The sequence below is a fragment of the Cephus cinctus genome, unplaced genomic scaffold (assembly GCF_000341935.2).
Source record: "Cephus cinctus unplaced genomic scaffold, Ccin1 Ccin1_scaffold0123, whole genome shotgun sequence".
In the NCBI taxonomy this organism is placed as follows: Eukaryota; Metazoa; Arthropoda; class Insecta; order Hymenoptera; family Cephidae; genus Cephus; species Cephus cinctus.
The window spans coordinates 3,334,846-3,341,995 of record NW_014332857.1 but is presented as its reverse complement, the minus strand read 5'-3'; the positions used below and the strand labels follow the sequence as shown (position 1 = coordinate 3,341,995).

Sequence of the window (7,150 nt, the reverse complement as noted above, 5' to 3'; positions counted from 1 at the left end):
AGAATGCTTATTCGATATATACATTTTTTTTCTACTACTGACGGGATGCGAAATGATCCTAAAAGTATTTTTGCTATAATCTTTGACAAGAAATGTTCAAGCAGGGATGAGAAGGGAATGGAAACGCGCGATAAGCAAGCCACCGCCAGTACCAGGGTGGTAGGATATGTATCTTGATGGAATTCGAAATTTATGTAGCATTTGTTATACTGCACATTAGATCTGCAAAGCCAGAAAACTTGTATTGCATTCTGATAAGATTACACGTCAAAAATCCAATATTTTACATGAAAACGATAATTCATATAATTTATATGTTACTTAGATTTGACATATTCAAAATTGTCTCTTCATTAGAATTCGCTTGTTTTTCGTCTAAACTGCTTAATACTTAGTCTATAACAATCATTAGAATCCCTATCTATTGCAAATTGGCAATTGCGAATTTCACGATACGTAAAGGCACGTGATCAATACCAACCAGAAGGGCTGACACTGAGCCAGACACATAATGGATTTCCAAGCCCCATTTTGATAACAGATAAACGTAATTGTTTCGAGTTAAGCCTATTAACGTGACACTGGAACCCTACAGTTTTTAGCAGACTTTTTGAAAATTCAACAGTCAAACCGGCGCCGACTAAAACGTAAGTTTTGTATATAAATTAATTAAATCGACGGCTTTAAATTTCTTGACATAAAATGCACGTGACAACAGCATCGTATTTCAATTTTACTTCAAAGATTCGCTAACTGACTCATCGTCCGTTTCGAAGAGGCACAGGATGATCAATAATGTCATGACAGTGAATGAAACTGATCGCAAGCGACTTATGTCGCGCTTGGAAAACCCGCCCTTAGTCCTGATGTCAGATAAGGGTCTGTCACTTCCAAGCGTGACTGTAGCAAACGCATTACGCTCATAAAAAGCTCCCATAAAGGGTTGTTCACAAAAAATCTTGTACAGACAATATGATAAACTTGAGAAAGTTATTAACTAAATGAAAACAATCTGAACGCAGCAGCGAGACAATAACAAAATATTGTATCTATCGTACTAGTGTAAAATATAAAACTGTACTGTCAACTTTTTGTACAAACAAAACGCTCGTACGACATTTCTCGAAACTGGACTATCCCTTTAAGCTGGATAACCCTGTACAACCAGATAACGCGTTATACAAGCAAGTCCGACGATAACCTATAATTTATCTGTATAGATTTACAAAGAAGATAAATTCTCTGTCATCATTATTGTCTCCCTGAAATAACGTAGCCCGTGTGGTCTTCATCGTGGATCGTGAACGGTGTCTATACTGCATACGTATAATGTACAGGATCTATAGGATCTATAGGATCAGCAGGATACAGCCAGTGAATCCATGATCACTGCAGGAGGATCTTCGAGGAACACGATCGATGCGTTTTTGCCCGTCTGGAAGTCATGTTCTTCGTAGCATCCTGCTCCGACCTTGTCCTACCGCAATGAAAGGTGTTCTCAATGTCGGATAGATACACTCAGACCAGAGAAGCATGCGGTACGGCTGAGCTAAAAATATGCAAGGATTCGTTACAGAGACAGGGATGCAAACCGCAAGGCGACAAAACACAAACTTCAAATATTGACTTGAAATAGCAAAACGCTTTACCTTTTTTTGCACGGCCATTATTCCTTGGATGGAACCCAGTGAATGGGAGCTCGTAGGGATCTAAGGGTCCAAAGACCTGAGGACTCATGGTGAATCCAGAAGATAGTACCAGATAGACCAATGTAAAGGGAGAAGAAGAAATTGCCAACAATGAGTCAACAATGGAGAAGCGTGCACCCCACTGATGTCAACCGTCAGACTTCTGCATTTCTGTGGGAAACCATTTATGTATTTTCCCGGGTATACCTGACTCCACGCTTTCAGTGACTCTCATACATTTTTCCAAGTGAACATTTCAAAAACAATCTGACAACTGAACCGATGCATTTCTCATTTGATAACTTTCATAAGACACTGCACCATTACTATTTCACAGTATACAATTGTTTTCTGTAAGATTCCTTGTAAATTACAAAACAACAGCAAATAGTGATAGGAGGTGATACTGTGCCATGAGTTTTCATCTGAGGTTGTCCCTAGTACCATTGCACCGCACTGTAAAAAATAACTAGAAGCAAGTGGTGTTATATGAGGCAATGGAAAACAATAAGGAAAAAGTCCTTCTGATCATGGATCAGAAAAAAAGGCGAATGAGAGTCGCTGAAAGTGTTTCTTAGGCGGGACAATGCAGAATAATAGGATTACATAAACAACGGCAACAAGCCATTGTGGCAGAGACAGGTAGAGGAAGGTAAGTTTGGGTAGGTAGGTTGGCAGTGGAAGGAAGGAATCTCACAGTGAGGAGACATTTGGTCAGGATGCATTGTGATGCCGATACCAATACTCATGATACCTGATGTTGTAAGGATCTTGGACAATACCAAAAGGACTGGCCACTTCTCTTGGGTCCAGGTGGAAGGACGAGTGTGGCGCATGCGGACGCGTGTATCCATACACATATCTGACTGTATCGAAGGATTCAGTGTCCTCGAAGGATCCTGACCACGAATTTACCCCAGGTTAGTCCTGGCAGCGTGAGGGATATTGTCAAAATATTGCGGTGAACGTATTATACTCGCCTGGGGCTGACTCCTGGTAAATATCCAAGTGGTGGTTTCATTCAGGATGAACGGCATAATAGATTTTTGTGGTTTTCCAAGATTTACCCAAAAGATTGTCCGTCTCTTTCGATCGTTGGATTTATTTGAATTTCAAAATAGCTTGGAAAATTCACACGACTCACTGTTGCCTTGGGTCGATCAATTTTTTTTTTCCTCCAAATTTCCAGATCTTGTCGTAAGCACGCGGTACTTCCTTCGAAGAACGTAATGCACGATTAGTATTAAAGTCTAAAAGGGGGTAGGCAAAAGTCCCCAGAGATTTCGTTGCTTAAGCGGCTTCTCTAGATGGCCCACAGCCCTTACAGTAGGGTGTTTGCTTGTCGCATTAAGGGTATTACGGACGGTCTGATCTGCATGAGCCTCTGACATACGGTGGTTCAGGACAATATCGGTGCATCTGCCTCCCCCCAGCCAGGTCCCTCTTTTCACCCCTTTTATCAAGGTGGGGAAGAACGGAAGAGTTTACGCCCCCTTGAACTGCCGAGCAACCCCCATTTTGGCGAGTGTCGTGCAGCGTTCACTCGTATGGTACAGGCCACGTAACAACCCTTCAGTGTAAAACGCAGGCCCTGTTCCCTTTTTCTCTGAAGTACCCTTCGATCTAATCAGCCTCATTCAAACCACCGCGAAACAACCTGCCACATGGCGGCCATTGTCGTCTTCAGGGACATTGTGGCTACGATGCTAGTCCTTGTGGTAATAATTCCCTACTACAGATGTCACACTTAATATTAAAATAGCAATTGAAGCATCCTTCAACTGTTTGGACAATGATAATTGTCTGATGATAAAACAGCCGATTACTTTCTCAAGTTCCTTCATTTCATTATCTTGCATAATCAGGAAACATTAATAAACAATGCTTGGTGGTGGAGATGAGGACGAAAACCAGTGACGGGTCAAGTACGCGTCAGGTACTTTTAAATTCAGCACACTAACCTTAAATCATATTTAAAAAAAAAAAAATTAAAACTTAAACCATAGTAAAGCTAGATTATCCATAGAAATCCGTTCGGTCATAATTTTGATGGTTCAAATGATTCGGATGATGCACACAACAGCAATTTCATATATAAAAATGAATATTTAAAGGAAAAAAATTTCAAGTATCAAATCACGAGAATGTACTGCCGGTATTATAAAGATCGAAATTGGTAATGTTAAGGTCGAGGGACCTTGGCGCACCTACCTTTTGTATCGTAGCATTCCCATCGGAGAGCCTGGGTCCCGTGTCCATCTATTATCCACAGTCCTTCCATTCTATCGGGTGGCATATCAGGCACATTCACGTCGTCAACCGTCCGGCAGATAGTCCCGTCTTGCGCAGTTAATAGTCTTCCACGAGCAAAGAGTCCCGATCGTAGCAAAGAGATTATCCAGTGGGAGGAAAGACATTGCGTAGAGTGCGTAGGTACACAAAACAGTGCCACGTAACATAACTGGCTACCTAAGTCAAAGTACGTGAAAGTATAGAAAAATTCATATATTTTGCATCAATAAAAATATATACGAAATAAACAAAACGATTGTACTTACAATTTTGTCGGTTAACCCATCGAGACTGATTAGGGGATTCTCTGATGATTTTAACGAGACTCATTTCTCTTGCAGCGGACTAATTTTCCTTTAGCACTTTTCAATCCCTTAGTACGCCAGCATGTGGACTCTCGTTAAAGTCGGCACCAATGAAGACGCTGATCAGTTCGTACCATGCTCGTTCTCTTTGCCTAAAAAGAAGCGACCGGTTTTAATGGGTACTTCGTTCAGTTCAGGTTTGAGGTTATGTCGAAACCTGGCGCGCCGCCAGGTAGAACTTTTGAAATCGCTCTCGTGTATGCGCGCGTTGAGGCTTCCTCGGGCGGTTTTTAAAACGTCACTCAGGGTTGCGCCACAGGGGTGCGAAAGAAAGCGCTTGTTTTATGACTATTTTGACACGTTCGGCGTGCTGCTCGCGGTGCGTTTCACCCTGAGGAACCGCGGGATACCTTGTACCTTCTCAGCGGGCTCGTAGGCCTTGGTTATGAGGTACGAGATTTGCTTGATATATTTTATTTTTCAGAAGAGATCTGCCCGAGGACGATAGAAGCAAGATGGCGGACCTTTTAGACCATTTCGAATTAACCGTTCTGATTTGACTTTTTTTTTCTATTTAAAAGATCGAAAAAGGACATGCCAGAAAGCTACCCCTAAACCAATAGATTTTCCGTGTACATTTAAATAAGAATGGATCTTATTAACGCTCGTTTCGCATTCGTTGTTTAACTTGGACCATAAAACACTCCCACGTTAGCTTGGTTTCCTATTTTCTGTCATTATAAATTTACATTAAAATAGTTCCTAACCGACGGTCAACATGAATCATCAGTCGCCACTGTACTATTTTCAAAAGTAGTTAATCAAGAATGAATCACCACCCATCGTCTCGAATGTAAAACACAATTTAAAAAAAATTCTCCGCGTAACAATGCATTAATGTAAAAAAATAAAGCCTCGGTCAAACACGTACGCACGCATGCGCATGCCACGGACGTGAAAATTTACTTAGTTATCGTAACAAAATTAAAAAAACAATATAAAAGAAACGCGATATCACGTGACACGTAAAGGCACAGCCTTGTTACAACTATTCTGCATAATCCGCCATTTTAACTAAGCTACATGTACACATAACAAACTATACAACGGGTACCTACGTCAATCCAAGTTTCCCTACAGAGAAGATGACAAAAGGTAATCCATAACTCATAAGCAGGCAAATATTACAAATGAAATAAAAGAAAAAGGCTTTATCCACCAAGATCCGTTGAAATGGATCCGCAATCCGATATGTTCAACGGTTGGTGACGAGCTGACAATCTTCCGTGTGGAGATTGCTAATCGCACGTGACATAAATAGATACCGAAACAGCTGCATGGAACAAGATCGTTTACGAGCCTTCACGTACGATCGGGAGACTATCAACGCAGCTCGGTATGGCAACCAAACCTAATAAAGTCGATGAAGAAGTCTCTAAAGGAATCAAAGTATATACCGACCGAATGAGATTAAGCGGATCGGGAAGAAATAATCCTGACAAAACAACGTATCTTTGAAACAACATTAATACATACCAGACAGACAAGAACGTATCTGTCGCACGAAATCCTTTCCTTTAGGCACACTCGACTTTTATAATAACTCAGCATTTCTTTCGTCTACTAAACAAAACGCCTTTCTCACGACTGTTTCTCTATGCGTACTACTGCAACGTGCTGGCTAGATCGAACTGTGGGTAACTTACCGACGCAGCTACTAATAAACTCGCGGTAATGACGTAAAAGGTGCAATAGCCGTAGGCCGCCATGGCGGTTCAGGCACTCGTAAACAGACCAGTAATTTAAACGCGTACAGCTGGTCTCTTCTGCCGGTGGTTTTGGTGCTGTGTTTCGTGACGGGTGTGCGTTATACTCGTGAGGTTATGCACGCGCGATACCTGTGTGTGATAATTTATATATGTATATGCATACGCGTACCACGTGGTAGAAGGTAAAGGTGAATTTCTCAGGGAGGTCCTTAAAACGCGAAAGCTCCGCCTGTAGACCGCCTTCCTCGTAAGCTGCTGTTCCACGTTTCTTATACCTCTTACCACTTTTACCGCTCTGTATGACGTCACCACTCTCGCACGTTCCTCCCAACCATATGTATATCTATACGTGTTATAACCTACGACGGCGCCTTCTACGCTTCCTCGTGCAATCTTATGCTCTCCGGTTGCCAACGCTGCGTTCGCGATGACCGCGAAACCAGGTACGTGGCTTACAATACCGATTCTTTTATACGCCTAGACGTCGCGTGTGGGTTATGCGAAAAAGTTTAGATTCAAAATTTTCCTCAGGAATCGTCGTGGACTTTATGTGACTATTGTGGAACGCACTCTAAGTAATAAAGTATCGTTATTTCTTATTGCGGGGTGAACAATGATTTTTACTGTCAGTCTATTATTCGCGTGAAAAATACTATCGATTAAAAATCTGTACTGACAAATTATTTTTTGTCGTGAAGCGGATACGGGGTGGAACGCGAAGGAGAGAGAAATATGTACATATAAAATTGTAGATAATCAGACAAAGATGGATAACAAGGCAACAGAGCAAAGAATTCAGGCGATGGTTATTCAGCGGTACGAGACGATCAAAAAGTGAATTTATGTCGACAACTCGTAAACATGTAATTAAGTACATCGCATACGAGAGTCTATGGAGACGTAGAAAAAAAAAAGGTTACGAAGACGTAAGTCAGGAGGGAGATAGAGAAAGAGAGAGAGGTAAGTAAATAGAAGCTTAAATATATATTCGAGTATGCGCCGTGCCCGTGTGCCATGGTGCAACGGTATAGATGCGAGGTTATGTCGGCGTACTTACCGGTTGCTTTATTAATAATTCATGTATAATCGAATCCCT

At 41.5% G+C, this 7,150-nt stretch overlaps 1 long non-coding RNA gene across 1 annotated transcript; it reads right to left on the bottom strand.

Moving 5' to 3' along the window:
* Positions 1-216: 216 nt before the first annotated feature.
* Positions 217-5,959, bottom strand: LOC107275104. The gene is made up of 6 exons (XR_003058234.1): positions 5,822-5,959; positions 4,247-4,437; positions 3,900-4,157; positions 2,443-3,649; positions 1,650-1,859; positions 217-1,549 (listed from the first exon to the last, which is right to left on the bottom strand). It is a non-coding gene; the product is annotated as an uncharacterized LOC107275104 (long non-coding RNA).
* Between the last annotated feature and the right edge of the window lie 1,191 nt (positions 5,960-7,150).